General features: G+C 39.6%; 1 protein-coding gene and 1 pseudogene across 5 annotated transcripts in view; one reads left to right on the top strand and one right to left on the bottom strand.

Moving 5' to 3' along the window:
* Positions 1-360: 360 nt before the first annotated feature.
* Positions 361-906, bottom strand: LOC132211508 (large ribosomal subunit protein eL24-like; annotated as a pseudogene).
* Positions 907-5,808: 4,902 nt separating this feature from the next.
* HYCC1 (hyccin PI4KA lipid kinase complex subunit 1) overlaps positions 5,809-18,749 on the top strand; it is a 65,669-nt gene continuing 52,728 nt past the window's right edge. Inside the window, exon 1 of one of the 5 annotated variants that reach the window (XM_059712546.1) lies at positions 5,809-6,035. The gene's annotated coding sequence lies outside the window, so the exon portion shown is untranslated. The remainder of the gene's footprint in view (positions 6,036-18,749) is intronic. The other 4 variants (XM_059712545.1, XM_059712544.1, XM_059712548.1 and 1 more) reach the window with 4 other exon arrangements.

Here is an 18,749-nt window from a genome sequence, read left to right as displayed (position 1 = left end):
GGGGCTCAGATAACAGAAAACACAGAAAAAATATAAAGATAACGGTAATAAACAGGGACACCACCACCTCCAAGTGGAACTGTGCTTTGTCATCTTTGGCTCCCAGAATAGTAATAATAATAGCTCAGCCCATGGAAGAACTTCTGAAATACAGGCTAAAGGAGAACATGAAAAGTTGGCAGTTTTTCCTTTGCTGTCTTGGTTTGGTTTATCACTCTTTTTCAGGTTTGCACACCCATCCCCAAGTCCATAGGCCAAGTGGAAACATGATCTCTCCCATTTCTGATCATTGGTATGCATCAGAAGCAAAGTATTTCAGTTGTATTCAGTGCCGCACTTCATTGTGTATCACCTTGAATATTTCTAATTTTTTTTTAGTTATAGTCAGGTCTTTATTTAAGAATCTCATCTGCCAACTTAGCGTTTTCCACCAACACGGGGAGCAGAAACCTTCACAGGCTTCACAATCTTTTGCTTAGGTGCTGCCTTTGCGGGAGGAGCCTTAGCAGCAGCCATTGCTGTCTTTTTAGAATATGCTTGCTTAGCCTTTTTTGCTTCCTTGGCAGCTCTGATAGCTTGCTCTCACTGAGCTTTCCTAACTCCAGCCTTCTGGTTCCTCTTGGCCATTATATCAGCAAGAGATGCACCAGTGATGGCCCTCTGGAATTTGACTGCACGGCGGGTTCTTTTCTTTTGAATTTCTTCCAACTGTCCCTTTTTGTGTTTTCTTCTGGAGAGGACAGTCCAATTTATCTGCCGAGGATTCCTCTTGGAAAGGAATGCCGACTCGCATTTTGCATTAAGAAACTGGAAAACCTTCCTGTCGGTCCTGGCACAGCGCCGCCCGTGTCCGGGCTAGATCTTATACTCACTGAAGCTGCACAGCTCGACCTTCATGGCTGTGGCCGCTGGAGAGCAGGAGAGTTGGTCCAAAATTTTTTCCTATGTGTTAACTTCTCACCCAGAGAGAAGGGGCAGCAAACAGGTCACACACTTCTTTGGTTTCCAGCTTCTTTCGCTTGGTCTGTGATTCTGGAAGTCCACCTATTGGTTTATACAAGGTGAAAGGTACAGCAATTCACTTAGAATATCTTAGGTGAGGCAGAGGGGAATCTTACAGGATTTCGGGAAGAGCTGCCGTTGGCTCTCACATTTGTTGAACACAAACACTGGTGCAGCTGTAGGAAATGAGCTGTCTCATTGTCCCCTGGACAGCAGGACTTCATCCATCCCCATCTTTGTGACAGTGACTCATTGTACTGTCTCTGCTTCTCCTACTTTGTTACCAATGACTTCAGCCTCCACTTTATATGTCTTTTCTCTGCCGAATGTCTTCAGTTTACTCATAACTTGCCCCTCTTAGGGCTTCTCAGGGCTTCTTCCTCGTTCCTTACTGCCACCCAGTGACTGACTTTTTTTTCCATTTCCAGTTCATATTCTTGAAAGAGAATGGAGGTAGGTAGTCCCCATCATCCCTGTTTAGTTGGTGTTCACATCAGGTCACCTTTTAGGCCTGGTTATCTGTTCTATGAAGGGCATTACCAGGGGTGGGCAAACTTTTTGACTCGAGGGCCACAATGGGTTCTTAAACTGGACCGGAGGGCCGGAACAAAAGCATGGATGGAGTGTTTGTGTGAAGTAATATAAATTCAAAGTAAACATCGTTACATAAAAGGGTACGGTCTTTTTTTTTTTTTTTTTTTTTTTAGTTTTATTCATTTCAAACGCGGGCCGTAGTTTGCCCACGGCTGGCATAGACCATATAGGCTGCTGCCTCAGCTAGGGGGGATCTGGCTGGAGAGGTTCTCCAAGAAGGGAAATCTGGCACAGCAAGACAGAACGCCTTCTTAGTCACATTCTTTTCTCTTGATTTTTAAAAAACTATACTGACCATTAAAGTAATATATTTTTCATGTTTTGTCAAAATTCTCCTGACTCTTTCACTTAAAATAGTCATGTTACACAGAAACAAAGCATAGATTGGTGGTTGTCAAAGACTAGAGGTTGGGTGAAACAGGGAGGTTACGGTCAAAGGGTACACATTTCTAGTTATAAGATAAGTTCTGTGGATGTAATGTACAGCATGGTGATTATAATGAACAATACTGTATCATATACTCGAAAGGTGAGAGAGTAGATCTTAGATGTTCTCACCACACACACACATACACAGAAAGAAAGAAGAATGGTGATTATATGAGGTGATGGATGTGGATGTGTTAACTAACCTTATGAGTTATTTCACTATATTCACACACACACACACATACACACACACACACACATATACATATACATATATAAATAAAATTATCACATTGTACACCCTAAACTTACACAATGTTTTATGTCACTTATATCTCAATAAAGCTGAAAAAAAAAATAGTCATGTTACCTAGCGATTTTCTGGCTGATTTTAATAGAAGTATGTTTGAGCTAAAATTTCCTTAAAGTTCCAGAAATTTAATATCATAGGGAAGATGTTTATGCTTTATAATGTTCAACGGACATTTTATTCTTTTTTGTTTGTTTATTTTTTACTTTATTTTTTTTTAAACTGACATTTTAATAAACATTTTGGCAATAGGGTAAATGCATTTCAATATTTAATGTAGAATTGTGCCTATGGTTATCAGAGGCTAGCAACCATGGAAGGTCTGGAATATGCTGACTTTAATAAAGTAGGTTAAAAGCATTTATCTTTTAAAACAGAATGTTCTCAGGCATCTTTCTGGTGGTTTGTTGCTAAAATATTAATAGTTGTATGTAACAGTTAACTGCAGACTGTTATTGTTGAAAATTATTTTTATATGCACAAATTGTGATAAAAAGGAGAGTGGATTACAAATGTAAATTCGTGTTTGGGTTTTACTCTAGAGGAAAGACAACTTAAGATGCCTTCTGTATCATCTTACCACTGCAAAACAGGAAGTGAAGTCAGGCAGTCAACTGCTTCCTGTCTTCTTGCAGAAAGGAAACAGATATGTAAATATACTAGGCAGCCTCCAGTTCTCCCTCTACTCAATCCATCCTATGCACGGTCCCGAGTTGGCATTAGTAATGTTATGCTGCCATTTCTATGTTCTCAACCCTGGGTATAGGTTAAAATCAACTGGGAAGCTTTTAAAATAAACCCTACATCCAAGCTCTACACCCCAATTTTCTGATTTATTTGGTGTGTTTTGGTTTGGGCATTTATATTTTTAGAAGGCATCCTAAGTAATTCGAAGAAGCAGGCAGGAAGCCACTAGGCAAAAGGACAGAATCTGAACATTTGAATTTGCATTGAAGGCACTCAATTTTCTATCTCCAACCTAGCTTGCCAGGCTCTGGCCAGCCCAAATAGCCTTCCATGCCCTCTGTCCATTGCTTGTGCTTCTCCTTTTTGTTCCGTTTCTAGGCATTCCAAGAGGTTCTTCCTCACACATCCCCCCAGCCCCCCCATTCAAATTCCTGTTCATTTCTCAAGACTCAGATCAGTATTACCTTCTTATGAAGCTTTCCCTGACTGCTGGACTTGCTCCCTCTTCTGAACTCACACAGCGGTTATCGCCTAGGAAATCCTCTGAATAATTAATCAGTCATGTTCTGCTTTGTGTCATCTCTTTCATTGTTGTGCCGAATGATTAATCTTCGCTTAACTTTTCACCTGCTATCCAGCTATGTATACTGTAAGCTTCTAGCATTCCTTTGCATTCTGGTCAAGCTGAATGCCTTGTACTGTGCACAAAGTCAATAAACATTTGCCTCTCCCTCCTATCCTTACTTCCGCAGGTGTGGTCCAGGCCTTCATCTCTCCTGGAGTTTTGCCCTAGTCCTAATGGGCCTTCCTGACACTGGAGACTCTGGCTCTTTAAATCAGGCCAACACATGGTGGCTCACATGGATAATGGCCAGTAAAACCGATTGTGTGTGTGTGTGTGTGTGTGTGTGTGTGTGTGTGTATACTCCTCTGTTCACTCTTGCTCTCTCCCTGTTTCATGAGCTAACTGACGATTTGGATTTCTTTTTCTTTTTGGCCCCTCACCCTCCTACTCCCTGTTCTGCCATGACTTGAGAGCAGAATTCAGTTTCTCTGGTTTTGATTACTTGTGTTCTTTAAGATGTCAGCGTATAACATACTCACTAGATCTTCCTGTCCCTATCCTTTGGGTAAACACTTGCCCTGGCTAGACTGTGGCCCAGCTGATCTAAATTATCATCCCAATCTTCCACCAATACCCTGGCCTGATCTGTCAAGATTCCCCTTAAAGAGAACAGATACTCTCTAAACTGGCTTTAGGCTTTTCATCCTCTAAAGGAAACCTGATTGTGTTGTCCACATGATTAAAAGATTCTGTTGGTCCCTCATTGCCATTGTAGAATGAAGGCTAAATCCGAGCTGTCCAATATGGGAGTTATTAGAATTCAAATAAAAATTGAGCTCTTCAGCTAAACCATATTTCAAGTATTTGATAATCACATGTGGATAACAGCTATCAAATATAGAACATTTCCATCTTTGCAGAAAGCTCTGTTGGACAATGCTCATCTAAATACCTTAGTGTAGCTCATGAGGCCTTTTACTATCATCTCAACCTTTCGCTCTAGCTTAATTTTTGGCTGCGACTCACTTTTCAGCCTACGCATTTTTCAATGTTCCCTAACCAACCAGTGCCCTTTCACAACTCCATGCCTCTGAACATGCAGTTCTCTTCCTGAAATGCCCTTTGACTTTATTCCCTGGTAAACTCCTATCTATCTTTTAAGATCCTATTCAAACATCACCTTCCTTGTGAAGTTCCCTTTCTTAAACACAATAATTTCTTCCTGTGTGTTCTCCTTGCTCTTTGAACCTAGCTCTGTTGCTCTTATCACTGCATTTTGTTATTATTTGCTAACAATCATGGCTATGCTCTTGGAAGGGAGATCCTTTCTGATTGTTCTATAGATCCGCCCAAATGATTACCTAAAATTGTTTGCTTAATGCCCTTTTGATATCAAGTAATATGTTTTCTTATTTGTGTGTGGCATATTTGGAAAGCTTACTTGTTGCTTTAGAAGTCTTTCCTCTTTCTAGTAAAAACCTAGAATGACTTCCTGTCTTCCAGGTTGAAGGTCCATTTTTCTTCTAATTAATTCTGATTGGATTTGAGAGGGATGTGGTAGGAGGAGTTGACAAGGTCAAAAAAAGAGGGAATGTATGTAGGAGCTGGCTCAGATGTGCTCAGGTGCCAATCGTTACACAAAATAATGTGTGTCTAGAAGAGTAGGCAAGTAGGAAGATGGAGGGGTCGGGGGTGGGAGGAGGAGTCCATGGAAAGAAAATTGGGAAATTGTATTTGACTTTTTCCAGGCTAAGTGGGATAAGTTTTTATTACCATTTTATAAAAACGTACTTTTTTTTTTTGGCTTAGAATTTAGTAAAATTTTGATAAATTCTTGTGTCTCCAATTACTGGGAAGTAAGTCCTTCTGATCAAGAAATTAAAATATCAGTTAGTTTCTCTTCTGTGGTTATGGTTAACGTCACTCCGAAAGGCTTGCTTTCTTCTGAGCGGGCCATAAATCCTAACGGCTCAGCGTCTAGAGACCTTCACGGATCACTCTTTGTCGCAAATCTGACAGTCAATCATCTCCACTTGGGCGCTCCGACCACGCCCACTGCGGAGACCACGCCCACCGAAGTAGCTCTCCCTCCCACCTCACGGCTCCGCCCCAGACCTAGCAGAGGAAGATCCTCATTGGTGAAGAAGTTGTTCTGGTCCCGCCCCTGGAGACGGCCATAGGCCGAACTGGAGTGGGGCGGTGGTGGTTGGTTGCCTGGGGACGGGTCCCTAGTCTTGCCCGTCAGAGTAGCTGGCGGCAGTGGCAGCTCTCGGAGCTGGGTTGTCAGTCAGTGAGCAGAGGGGGAAGATGGCTCGTCGGGACCCGTTTTGCTAGGAAGAAGGGGGGCAGGTGCTGCTACTGCCCGGGAAAAGGAAGAGCCGACGCCTTCGCTGTCGCTTCGAGCCAGACGAGTGAAGTTCTGGGAGTGGAGGTCTGGGAGCCGCTCTGGTGAGTCCGGTCGAACGACCCACGGCGGGCCCCCAAGGCGGCCGACGACCGATAACTTTTTTGTCAGGGAGGAGCCGGGCGAGGCGGCGGCGGGGAGGGGACGGGGACTTTGTCTCTTGGGCGGCGGCTTCGTTGGAGGTAACGGCTCCCGCGCGAGGCGTCGCGGGACCCTGCTGGGCGCGGGGGGCGTCGCGGGCCGCGAGCGGCGGGCCCGGGTGAGGGGCTGCGGTCGGCGGCTGCTCGCCCCGAAGTTGGGCTCCCCCTCCTGCTGCTGCCCGGGCGGCGGCAGCCTTGAGCGCGCGGACTCGAGCCTTCCCGGCGAGGAGCGGTCCAGACTGCGGGGGTGACCCGGGTGCCGCTGCCTCGGGCGGGGGGGTGGGGGGGTGGAGGGGGCCGGCCGCCCCTCTGCGGAGTCGACCTGGGCCGGGAGCCCCTCACCCCCCGCTCGCGGCTGATGCTCCGGCCTGACCTCTCCCATCCTTTCCTCCCAGTCCAGCGAGGCTACCGCTTTCGGTCCAGTCTAGCGGCCAACGTGGTCCCGTCGATCCCCCCGTCCTCCCCCCCACCTCCGGCCCCTCGTTCTTTGAAAGCGTCCGCTGGGGTCTGTGGTTCCCCCGCAGGACGTAGGGGTTCAGAAAGCAGCCACGACTCCTTCCTTGGTTATTACTCGGGAGACCTCTTCAGCCTTTGCCTCCTTTTTTCTTTGAGTTATGACTTCCCCGAGGCCGCTTTTAACATTCTCGAGGATCGCCTGGGTGTTGTCTGAACATTGTGGCATGGAGAGACCGCAAGTTTGCACGCCTCGGCCGAGCTGGGTGTCCGCCCTTCAGTGTGCACATGTGTGCATTGTACACTCCGAGTGTAGACGTTTCCGAATGGTTGAACGTTGCAACCCTAGCGGCGGCGGCGGCGGCACAGAATCGGTGCCTGATACACACGCTGTCCCCCGCCCGGCAGCCCAGCCGCTCCGCTCCCGCTGCAGGTAGGGGAGTTGGTGCCGCTGGCCTGGCAGCTGCTACTTATCTCAGAGCCCCGACTGCAGGCAGCAGGGCCCACGCAGTCCTTTCGCAAATTATTTGTCCTTTGAGTCACACGTAGTTTTTGGAGCTGGTATGCCCACCTCTTTGGCTCATGTAACCCTTTACAGTTGGAGATTTTCAGCTTTTAAAATCTCATCTACATAAAGTCATAAGGATCTCTTTTCACCTTGAGTCAATGTTATATTCCTGGGAGGCTTGTTTTCCTTAAGAATATTGTCTTAACATCCAAACTCTGCCCCCTCAAGCTCCCCCAACTTAGAAGCATTTTTCCCCCCTTTAGGTTAATAACATTTTAAGGTTTGCAAGATCCGTATTAGTCCAAAGCACCACATTTTTAAAGTGCAGGGAAAAGCCAGAAAGAAAAAAGGAAAACCTTTGGTTATTCAGATAATTCACGTAAACAAAATAGTAAGGGAGAAAACCATCACATGGTTAGAAAACAAATTCTGGATTTGGCTTATTCTTTTTTGATTTACACTGATTATTACCAGAGAGGGATTATAAACCCTCTTAAGTATCAGCCTTAACGGTACCTGGGTATGGACATCCACATAAAGCATTGGCTAGATTAGTATGTTATTCCTACTTCCTTTCTTTGTTGTATTTATCTTTTCTGAAGTCTGCTGTTGGTTGCATTTTTTTAGAGTGGTGTCATTTTGACAGAGTTTAAAAATATCTTATGGTCAAGATATTTGACTGTTTTATTCAGGATCCTGTTGCCTGATATTTATTTTATAATGAATATTAAGAAATCTTTAAATAATGTTAGTATGAAGATCATGTTTAGGGTATCAGGTTTATATTTTGTAAATAATTGAAATTATGTCAAACAAATGTATTTTATACTGACCCAAGCTGTTAGGTACTAGGGATACAGAAATGAATGTCATAGCTATTGTCATCAAAGAATTTACTAATTTACAAGACAAGTAAGTAAAATAACAATCATACAACCATGTGGTAAGTGATATGCCTAGTGTAGTAAGGGAGCAGAGTAGGAGATGGTTAACGCTTGGTGTAGGTAGAGTCAGGAGCACACAGTAGAACAGTGGTTCTCAACCTTCCTAATGCCGCGACCCTTTAATACAGTTCCTCATGTTGTGGTGACCCCCAACCATAAAATTATTTTCGTTGCTACTTCATAACTGTATTTTTGCTACTGTTATGAATCGTAATGTAAATATCTGATACGCAGGATGTATTTTCATTGTTATAAATTGAACATAATTAAAGCATAGTGATTAATCACAAAAACAATATATAATTATATATGTGTTTTCCGATGGTCTTTGGCGACCTCTGTGAAAGGGTCGTTCGACCCCCAAAGGGGTCGCGACCCACAGGTTGAGAACCGCTGCAGTAGAGTTTTGAAGTATAATATAATTTTGCCAAGTGCAGCGAATCACTTTCCAAGAGGAGAATATAGAAAGTGAGAAGGCAAGGAGGCATGAGAAACCATGATAGATTAGAGAGGTCATTCTCAATGACAAATCTAAAGTCAATAACATTGACATTGAATGCAGGGGTTAGGGAAGTGGTGGAAGATGACACTAGTGAGGGTGGTAGAAGGCTGGACCAGGGCATTGTTTCTTGAATTTGACCAAGCTATGGAGCATTCAGGTGAAGATGTAGGTGTTTGGCTCTATGGATGTGGAATTTGTAAAGGAAATCAGGATTAGAGGGAAAATTGGGGGTTAATTTGAAGCTGTATTGATTTAGTTATGTTGAAATAAGTCAGGGAAAGCCTTTAGCATGATAAAAGCAGCAGAGAACTGACTGATAAAGAGGAGAAGTTGGTAGAAGAATAGTGTGAAAGAGATAGAGAGAAAGGTGGAGTCAGAGAAAGGTGGGAGGGCCTTCAGGAGAGATGCTAAGGGTGGAGAGATTTTCACATAGAGGAGGAATGGATGGACAGTTTTGAATGCTGTGAAGAAGTATCAAGTAAGGAGAGGACTCCAGGAACCAGTGTATTTGTCAGGAGTCCATAGGTGACTTTAACAAGTACAGTTTTAGCTGAGTGGTGATTCAGAAACCAGTCTTCAGAAAATTGAGAAAGAATGGGTGATGATGATAAAGTAAACATGCTTGAATGAGGCATTTCAAGAAAACTGAAAGAATGGAGAGAGGAGATAAAGATCGATATAGAGCAGTGGATCTTAATCTTAGCTGCACATTTACAATCATCTGGAGAGTTTTTAAGAATTTTAGTTTCCAGGGGGAGCCCCCATATCAATTTGTGGGTGGGACCCAGACATCAGTATTTATTTCAACAGCTTTATTGAAGTATAATTAGCATTTAATAAGCTACACATTTGAAGTGTGTAGTTTATTTGACATATGTTTACAGTCACAAAACCATCACCACAATCAAAATAATGAACAGATTCATCACCTCCAAAAGTTTTCTCTCCTCCCTTTCCTTTCATCCCTGTAAGCTATTGCTCTACTTTCTGTTACAATAGATTAGCTGCATAGGTATTTTAAAGTTCCCTGGGTAATTCCACTGTGCAGGCATGTTGAAACCACTACAAAGGGATTCAGGTTGAAGAAATGTTATGCTTGTTTCTTTACATTCTTAAGGAAAGCAAGAAATAAGATATTCAGGAAAGATTAGATAGATGTTTATTGGAACTAAGGCCCTGAGACAATAGAAGTGGTTGGAATTTAGTACTTTGACCAATAAGAAAGGAAGATAATTCTGGAAACAACATCTCTAACAAAGATGTTAAAGATAGTATATTTATTTGTTATCAGCATCAAAGTTGTCATCATATAGTATCAGGATTGGTTTCCGAAGTACTAAAAAAAAATTAGCATGTTGATATTGTGAAAATGGATGCCCTTCAGAAAACCCCTTAAATGGAGCTTGAGACCCTGGCACCACCATGTAATGTTTTGTCATTTTTTGGAGGGGAGCAGATGGAATTAACAGTTTGATTATTGCTTATTGTTGAGAGCCAGAGTCTTTTTGGCCCTCGCAGAGTTAGGCTGCATATTTGCACTGAGGAAAGAGAACATTTAACATTTGAAAATCTCCTGTTTACAACATCTTTGCTCAGAAGAAATCCTGCTTGCTTGCCGTTAGGATATATGCCTTTAAAATACATTGGGGGAGAAAATAAATTTCTCTGTCTCCCAAATGAGACTGAGAAGAGTTGTGATTAGAAAGTGTCGAAGGCCCATGCTTTCTATACTGAGAAAGATAATACCTATATTCCCCCCATTCACTTTTTAGAAAAAAGTTTCTGGCTCACAATTTGAATGTAGGTAAAAGCTGAGCCCTATTGGTTTTGAGGTCCAGGGGTTGTTCCTTACTCTTGATTCTTACATTTGGCATGGGGCTAAAAGCAGAATGGCTAATATCTAAATATTTTTTTCACATTGTACTTGATCATAAAGGTGGAGTGAAAAACTTTTTATTGTTTTCTAGAGTTCTCAACATTTCTTTCACTGTGATTCAGGCTTGGCATCCCTGATTTTTGTGCAGCCTAAATAGAGTGGGAATATCAATGTTGCCCTGATTTTGGATACCATTGTAGCTATAGTCACAGCAGTATTGTAAACATTCTGTATTTTCTTAGTTACTAATGTAATACATAACAATTGTAGTAATATTGTAAAATTCAGGAAAGCATAAATTATAAGTAACATTTATAATGCCTCCATCCAGGGATAATCATTATTATCACTTTGGTCTTATTGGCCTTTTTAATAGGTATTTACTTTTTTTTTTAAGAAACCATATCATATATAGTTTCATTTTTTGGTATGAGTTTTTTCTCGTCTTATTTTCACTTAATAGAATGAATGCTTACCCAAGTCAATAACATATTATTTGTTTATAACATATAACATTATTTTAAATGTGTGGATAATATTCAGCAAATGGATTTATCATCATTTATTTAACCACCATTTCAATTGTTGAAAATTTAAGCTTTTCTCAATAAATGTGAGTGAATAATGTAGCAGTTAGGTTCTTGACAGTTTAATCATTATATTTCTATTTCCTTAGGATAAATTCTGAAGTCAAAAGTTATGCATATTTAAATTATTTTAAATAGGTATTAATAGATTGCCTTCCAGAAAGGTTTAATTACTATTCACATTTATTGTTTTGAGAAAGCCAGCAACCTCTTCATATTCAGCACTAGCAATGAAAAACTGCCATTTAATATGAAAAGTTGTATCTTATATCAAATTTATTTCTTTATTAGTGACACTAAATATTTTTATTTCTTTTGTGAATTATCCATTAGTGTCCTTTGTTTATTAAGATATTGGAGATTTAAAAAAATTTAGTTATGAGAGCTCTTTGTATGTGAAACTATTATACCTTTGTCAAATTACATTGCAAATAATTTCTCCAGTTTGTCATCTGCATCCTAATTTTGTTTTTGGTGTAGGTTTTTCTTTTTAAACAGATTTTTAAAATCCTCACCCAAGGATATGTTTTTATTGATTTTAGAGAGAGAGAGAGAGAGGAAGGGATAGGAAGAGAGAAACATCAACCTGTTGACTTTTCCATGCACCCAACCTGGGATCAAACCCTAAACCTAGGTATGTGCCCTAACTGGGAATCGAACATGAGACCTTTTGGTATACAGGATATTGCTCCAACCAACTCAACCACACCGGCCAGGGTTTTTTACACAGATTTTAAAACATTTTTAGTATAGTTAAATCTATCAAATTTTCTTTTGGTATCTGCCTGCTTAGGAAAGCCTTCTCGAATTTCCAGAGTATATAACTATTCACCTCTATTTCCTTATATTACTTTCACAGTTTTAAAAAACATTTACATCTTTTTAAAAAATATATATTTTATTGATTTCTTATAGAGAGGAAGGGAAAAGGAGAGGGATAGAGTATTTGAAACATTGATGAGAGGAACATCGATCAGCTGCCTCCTGCACATCCCCCACTGGGGATGTGCCCGCAACCAAGGTACATGCTCTTGACCGGAATTGAACCTGGGACCCTTGAGTCCACAGGCCGACACTCTATCCACTGAACCAAACCGGTTAGGGCACATCTTTAGTCTATTTTGGATGTATTTTAATGTAGAGTGGCAAGTCCATCATTTTAATACTTTTTATTGAACAATTATCTTTCCTCAAAGGATTTATTTTTAATTTTTTTTTCTTTAGCTTCACAATGATTGTTTCTTAAAGTCAGTTTTCCCCCTTTTTATCGATTTTATTGGGGTGACACTGGTTAACAGAATTATACAGGTTTCAGGTGCACAATTTTACAACACATAATCTGTACATTGTATTGTATGTTCACCACCCCAAGTCAAGTCTCCGTCCATCACCATTTATTGCCCTATACCCTCCTTTACCTTCCTTCACCCTCATAACCACCTCTTCCCCAGCAATCACCACACTGTTGTCCATGTCCATGAGTTTTTTCTCCATTTTTTTTTTCTTTTTGGCTCAATCCTCCCTCCCCTGCCATTTAGCCCCCCCACCTCATCCCCAACAGCTGTCAGCCTGCTCTCCGTATATATGCGTCTGTCACTATTTTGCTTGTTAGTTAATTTTGTTCATTAGATTCCACATATGAGTGAAATCATATGATACTTATCTTTCTCTGACTGGCTTATTTCACTTAGCATAATGTTCTCCAGGTCCATCCATGCTGTTGCAAAAGATAAGATTTCCTTCTCTTTTACAGACAAGCAATATTCCATTGTGGAAATGTACCACAGCTTTTTTTATCTACTCATCTACTGATGGACACTTGGGCTGCTTCCAAATCTTGGCTATTGTAAATAATGCTGCAATGAACATGGGGGTGCATATATTTTTTCAAATTAGTGTTTTGGGTTATTTGAATAAATCCCTAGAAGTGGAATTACTGAGTCATAAGACAGTTCCATTTTTAATTTTTTGAGGAACTTCCATACTGTTTTCATAGTGGCTACACCAATCTGCATTCTCACCAACAGTGTACAAGGATTCCTTTTTCTTCATATCCTTCCTCAGAGGTTTTAAATGTCATCTTTATTATAGAACAAATTATGTTTATATATATCTATATGATTTTTTCTAGGCCTTTTATTCTGCTTCATTGGGATCTTTATTTTTTGAACCAGTAATTTCAAAAAGTCCTAATTATTAGAACTTTTAATATATCTTATTATATGGTTGTGTGAATTCCTATTATCTTTTTCAAAAGATATTTGGCATTTTTCATATATTTATTTTTCCAGATTACCTTTAACTGAAAACATTTTATTAAGATTCTAAAAGAGCCCCATTGGAATTTCTAAATTAATATTTTGGAGGTAATTGTGATATCTTTACAATATAATTATAATTTTTCCAAGTCATTTTTAATGACTCAGTGTTTTATAGTTTTCTTCATTTGATTCTGCCTGTCTTCAAAGTTAAATTTTGATATTTTAAAACTTACTTTGCTATTGTGAATGTAATCTTTTTTCATTGTGTTTCCAAGAGGATTACATCTTCTAGGTGTGGACATAGAAAAGTTGGTGATTTGTGTATACTGTTTTCTAAATGGTCATTTTATGAGCTTTTAATTCTAATAGTTTTTCATATTTTTATAATAAGGCAGTTATAGCATTGGACATTTTAGTTTTGTCTTCTTGCCAATATCTAATACTTATTCCTTTTTAAAAAAATTATAATTATCAGAACATCTATGATAATGTTAAATTATGGTAGTGAATAGTAAACATCTTTAGCTTGTTTCTCATTTAAATAAGAATAATTTTAGGGTTTCAAAGTTGTGCATTATCTTTGACAATTTTTTTTAGCATGTTGAGAAAATAGTTTTGCATTTTCTTTAAGTAGAAGATTTTGGAATGGGAATGAGATAATATTTACATAATGCACTTTATTTTTTAAAAATATATTTTTATTGATTTCAGAGAGGAGAGAGAGAGAGAGAGAGAAACATCAATGATGAGAGAGACTCATTGATTGTCTGCCTCCTGCACGTTTTCACTGGGGATCGAGCCTGCAACATGGGCATGTACGCTGACCGGGAATCAAACCGTGACCTCCTGGTTCATAGGTCATTGTTTAACTTCTGAGCCACGCTGGTTGGGCAATATAATGCACTTTATATAATTCACATTTTAATTTATTGGTGTTCAAAAACAATTTGTATTTCTGAATTTCGTTTGTACCTTGTAAAGAATGTGATGTAAGATCAAGGAGTTTTGGAAACAGTACTTTCCTACTGTAGTTTAAATATTTGCCGTTGTTGAGGCTTGTATCAGTGTAGCCTTGTAGTAGTAAATGTTAAGTGATATTTGTTTGGTCTGTGTATCTTGAACAAAGTCTCTTGATTAGCTGATGAACATTAGCTGCTTTCTCATGTAAATGCATAAAGATTCATTTAGTTCTTTGCACAAGACTTAATGAAAACATTGTATTTGAGTTCTTAAAGTGTACTATGAAAATTATTTCAGGTTATAGAGTGATTTATAGACTTGAAAATTTAGAGAATAATGTAAGCCTTAAAAGTGCTATAATTGGGCAAGCAATATGAACTCTATTTTTATCTTTTTGAGCCCCTCTGTTTTTTTTTGCCCCTTTCAATGTCAATAACATTTAATTAATTGAGTTAGGGTACTGGTTCTAATTAACATACATATACTACACTCCCCTCCTCTGCCCATGTGGAGCATAACAAGTTGCCCATTTGGCCTCTTTAAACTTGCTAGGCACATATACACCCTCTTCCCCCCTAAATTTCAAGTTTCCTGCTCATTTGTTAACCCATAGATATTACAGTGGTGGACAGAGTGACAACATAGCCCCTAAAACGTAAACATTTTAGTAGTTTAAAAGAGGGAGAGACTTTTTGGGAAAATTATGAAACTTCAAGTGGGTCCTGATAGAGGAATGACTTCATTCCAGACGTTGAATAGGGAAGAAGGTGAAAATACTTTAAAAATGAGTTGGGGGAAAGCATCCACTAAGTAGGGAAGTTAGAACTGTGCAAATCAACTAGACTACTAGAGAAGTACAGAAAATCAGAAGGATGATTACATGGGTGATAGAATCAGAATCCTGAAGTCAGTGATGTCTTCTAGAGTTTCAGAAAGGAAGACACTTGTGACAAGGTTAAAGAGAAAGAATGAGTATTGAGGAAGAACCAATAGATTTATTTATAAGACCATGGAGAATATATGATGAGAACCAATATATACTGTAAAGGGGGTGAAATACATTGGAGGCAGTGACAGTAGATTAGGTTACTAAATCAGAAAGTTAATCAGTGAAGCATAAATAAGGATGGCAGTAACTGGAGGGCATTAGAATCTAATAAAGCCTTCCTCTCATTCTCCCTCCATCCCTTTTCAGGAAGTGTAAGATCCTGAAATTTATTCTCAATTGTCAAATTGATAAATATTTTGTTAGTGATGATGAGAGCTATCATTATTTATGTCTATGGTGTGCCAGTGCTTTCTTTGTATTATTATTTTTTACCTTTTTTTTAAAGAGAGCATTTTTATTATTATCTTTAATATATTTTATTGATTTCAGAGAGGAAGGAAGAGGGAGAGAGAGATAGAAACATCAATGATGAGAGAGAATCATTGATAGTTTGCCTCCTGCACGACCCCGACTGGAGATCGAGCAACCCGGGCATGTACCCTTGACCGGAATCAAACCCAGGACCCTATAGTCCACAGGCCGATGTTTTATCCACTGAACCAAACCAGCTAGGGCTATTTTTTACCTTTTAAAAAACTTTATTGTTTAAAGTATTGCATATCCTCCTCCTTCCCTTCACCCTTTGACACTCTCCATCCTGCTGCTGCCCCCTCCTCAGGCCTTCCCCGACCAATGTTTATCCAGGGGCTATGCATAGATGCATATAAGTTCTTTGTTTAATATTTGTATTGTTTTTAATCCCTAAGACATTCCTGTAATGAAGATGTTGATAACTACTTTTCACAGTTGGGAGCATCCTTATTAACACTTCTGAGGTCATTATAGTAAATATCAGTGATACACTTTTTCATCTCTTTTCTTTTTCTTCATTCCAGTCATTGAAAAAAAATACTGAAACCAAGAATTTTCTGAAAGTCACACACTAACAGGTGCCAGAGCTGGGTCTAACTGTGAAATAAAGACTGACTCCAGTACCCTACCATGATTTTTCTATGACCCTATAATTTTCAACTTGGCTACCAAAGTGAATCATCCATGTAATTTATTTTTCCCTACCAATTTATTTTGGAATGAAAATATTCTAGTTTTTAATTTGGAATGAAAATATTAGGGAGAAAAAAAAGAATAAAGGAGTATTGGATTGTTGAATGGTGATTGAGAATGGGGACTCTGGAGTTAGACTGCTTGGGGTCTAACCCTAACTCAACCACTTACTAGTATGTGACCTTGGACAGGTTATTTGTTTAGGCTAGCAGCAGCTGCTCCTTCCTTCCTTCCTTCCTTCCTTCCTTCCTTCCTTCCTTCCTTCCTTCCTTCCTTCCTCCCTCCCTCCCTCCCTCCCTCCCTCCCCCCCACCCCCTCCCTCCCCCCCACCCCCTCCCTCCCCCCCACCCCCTCCCTCCCCCCTCCCTCCCTTCCTCCCTTCCTCCTCCTCCTCCTCCTCCTCCTCCTCCTCCTCCTCCTCCTCCTCCTCTTCCTCTTCCTCTTCCTCATCCTCTGCCTCTTCCTTCTCTTCCTCCTCTGCCTGCTTCTTTTGTGAAGTAGAGATTATATTAATTCACCACTTGTGAAGACTGTGAGGATTAAATGAAAATTCCCATAAAGCACTTAACATGGTGCCAGACACATAAGTGCTTGAGGAATATTAGTCATTATCATAATATTATCCATGGACATCCATCATTGCTATGTATGAGACATTTGACTCACACTAAGTGTTTTCCAGACTTTATTCCTAATGATGCCAGATGTGTCTGAACAATAAAGGATTCCATGGTCAAATGCTCTTGGGAAAATACTTCATTCTAAACACCTTTCTTGGAGACTTATAACACAGATTTGACATATAAAGGCCCTGAAAAGTCCTTTGATTAAGCTTAAAAGAAAGAAACTTCTTTAACTTTCTTGAATAGTTACATTTTCATGGGGAACGTCTTTTTTTTTTTTTTTTTTTTAATAGCTTTAGTACCACTGTTAATATCTTTCTGAATAGTTTTCTTACCAACTCAGGAAGCACTGCCTAAATTATTTAATGTATTTGCATTTACCTCAGTTAGTGAATTAATACAGAGGTTTATCCTTTTATTTTTCCTGATTATAATCTACAATAACAATATGATGTTTAGTTGGAAGGATCCAGGAGTTGGGGATTCTGATATTTCTGTAACTAGGAGAGTGATCTTATATTTTACCTCTGTATGTGCCTTGATTTCTTTCTTTTTTAAAATATTTTTTTTATTAATTTCAGAGAGGAAGGGAGAGGGAGAGAGAGAGAGAAACATCAATGATGAGAGAGAATCATTGATTGGCTGCCTCTTGCAGGCCCCCCAACTGGGGATCGAGCCCGCAACCTGGGCATGTGCCCTTGACCGGAATCGAACCTGGGACCCTTCAGTGGGCAGGCTGACGCTCTATCCACTGAGCCAAACATGTAAGTTTAAAATGTTTGAAATGTAAAATATGTCATGACAATCAAATGACAAAATTCTTATATGTAAGATTAATTGGAGATTAATATTGAAGTAGAATAAAAAATTTAACTGTCAGAGCAGTTATTTATAATTAACTTGATTGTCTATCTTGAACATTCAAGATAATAGACAAGAATTACTAGAAGTCTGAATAACTAATTCACTAAGATTGGTAGAAATACTCAGAATACATAGGAAAAGGATGGCTTTCCTAAATACTTGTAATTAGCAATTATAATTACAAAGAACAAAACATAAAGTTTAAAAAAAAAAGAGAAGAGCTCATTTATAATAGTAACATAAACTAGCCCCTATCAGATAACAAAAGACATTTGTAGAACAGACTGTTAATTGTTCACAACTATTTGTTTTTCACTTCTTTCTCAGGAGCAGAACCCAAATTTTTAGCTATGTGTCACTCTGTTAAAGTTTATTTTGCTTAGCCTCCTATAATGCTGTGTGTGGCCATTAATACTGAACTCTGGCCAATGAGCTATATATGGAAGTTATCAAGAGCTCAGGGAAGGAAGTCTCCTTAGGTGGAAGGCATTCTCTCTCCTCCTTATCCCTTTTTTCTTGAATGTGGGCGGAATGTGAGTAGGAGAGAGTCAGAGACCCCACATAGAGGAGAGGTTCAGGGACAGAAAGTTAAAATGAGGTGTGTATATAGGGCATTTTGAGCTAACAATGAGGTACTGCGTTAGGTCATTACAGGACAAGAAGAAGAGGAGATGCTCAATAATTAGTAGTTTGCTCTGCCAGGTAGATAGGTCAAGACACGTGGTCTCTGATTATCTCTTATTATGGGTAATACCCCTAACTAAAATTCTTCTAGTTGGTTAAAGGAGTTGAGGGGGACAGATGTTTCTTATGAGCCCATAGGGTCTCGGTTGTCTTTAGCTCAGAATAATCTGAATACCACAGAGACACATCTTGGGGTGACTTGTTCTGAACCCCAACAGTTCCCTCCTCTGAAGCTTCCTGAGAGAAGTATCACATTCCAGAAGTTGGGTCGATAGAGTTTGTTCCATATCTCATTAAACCAGT

This window comes from Myotis daubentonii, chromosome 10 (assembly GCF_963259705.1).
Source record: "Myotis daubentonii chromosome 10, mMyoDau2.1, whole genome shotgun sequence".
NCBI lineage: Eukaryota > Metazoa > Chordata > Mammalia > Chiroptera > Vespertilionidae > Myotis > Myotis daubentonii.
Note: the sequence above shows the minus strand (reverse complement) of the source record. Positions and strands in the feature narration are given on the sequence as shown.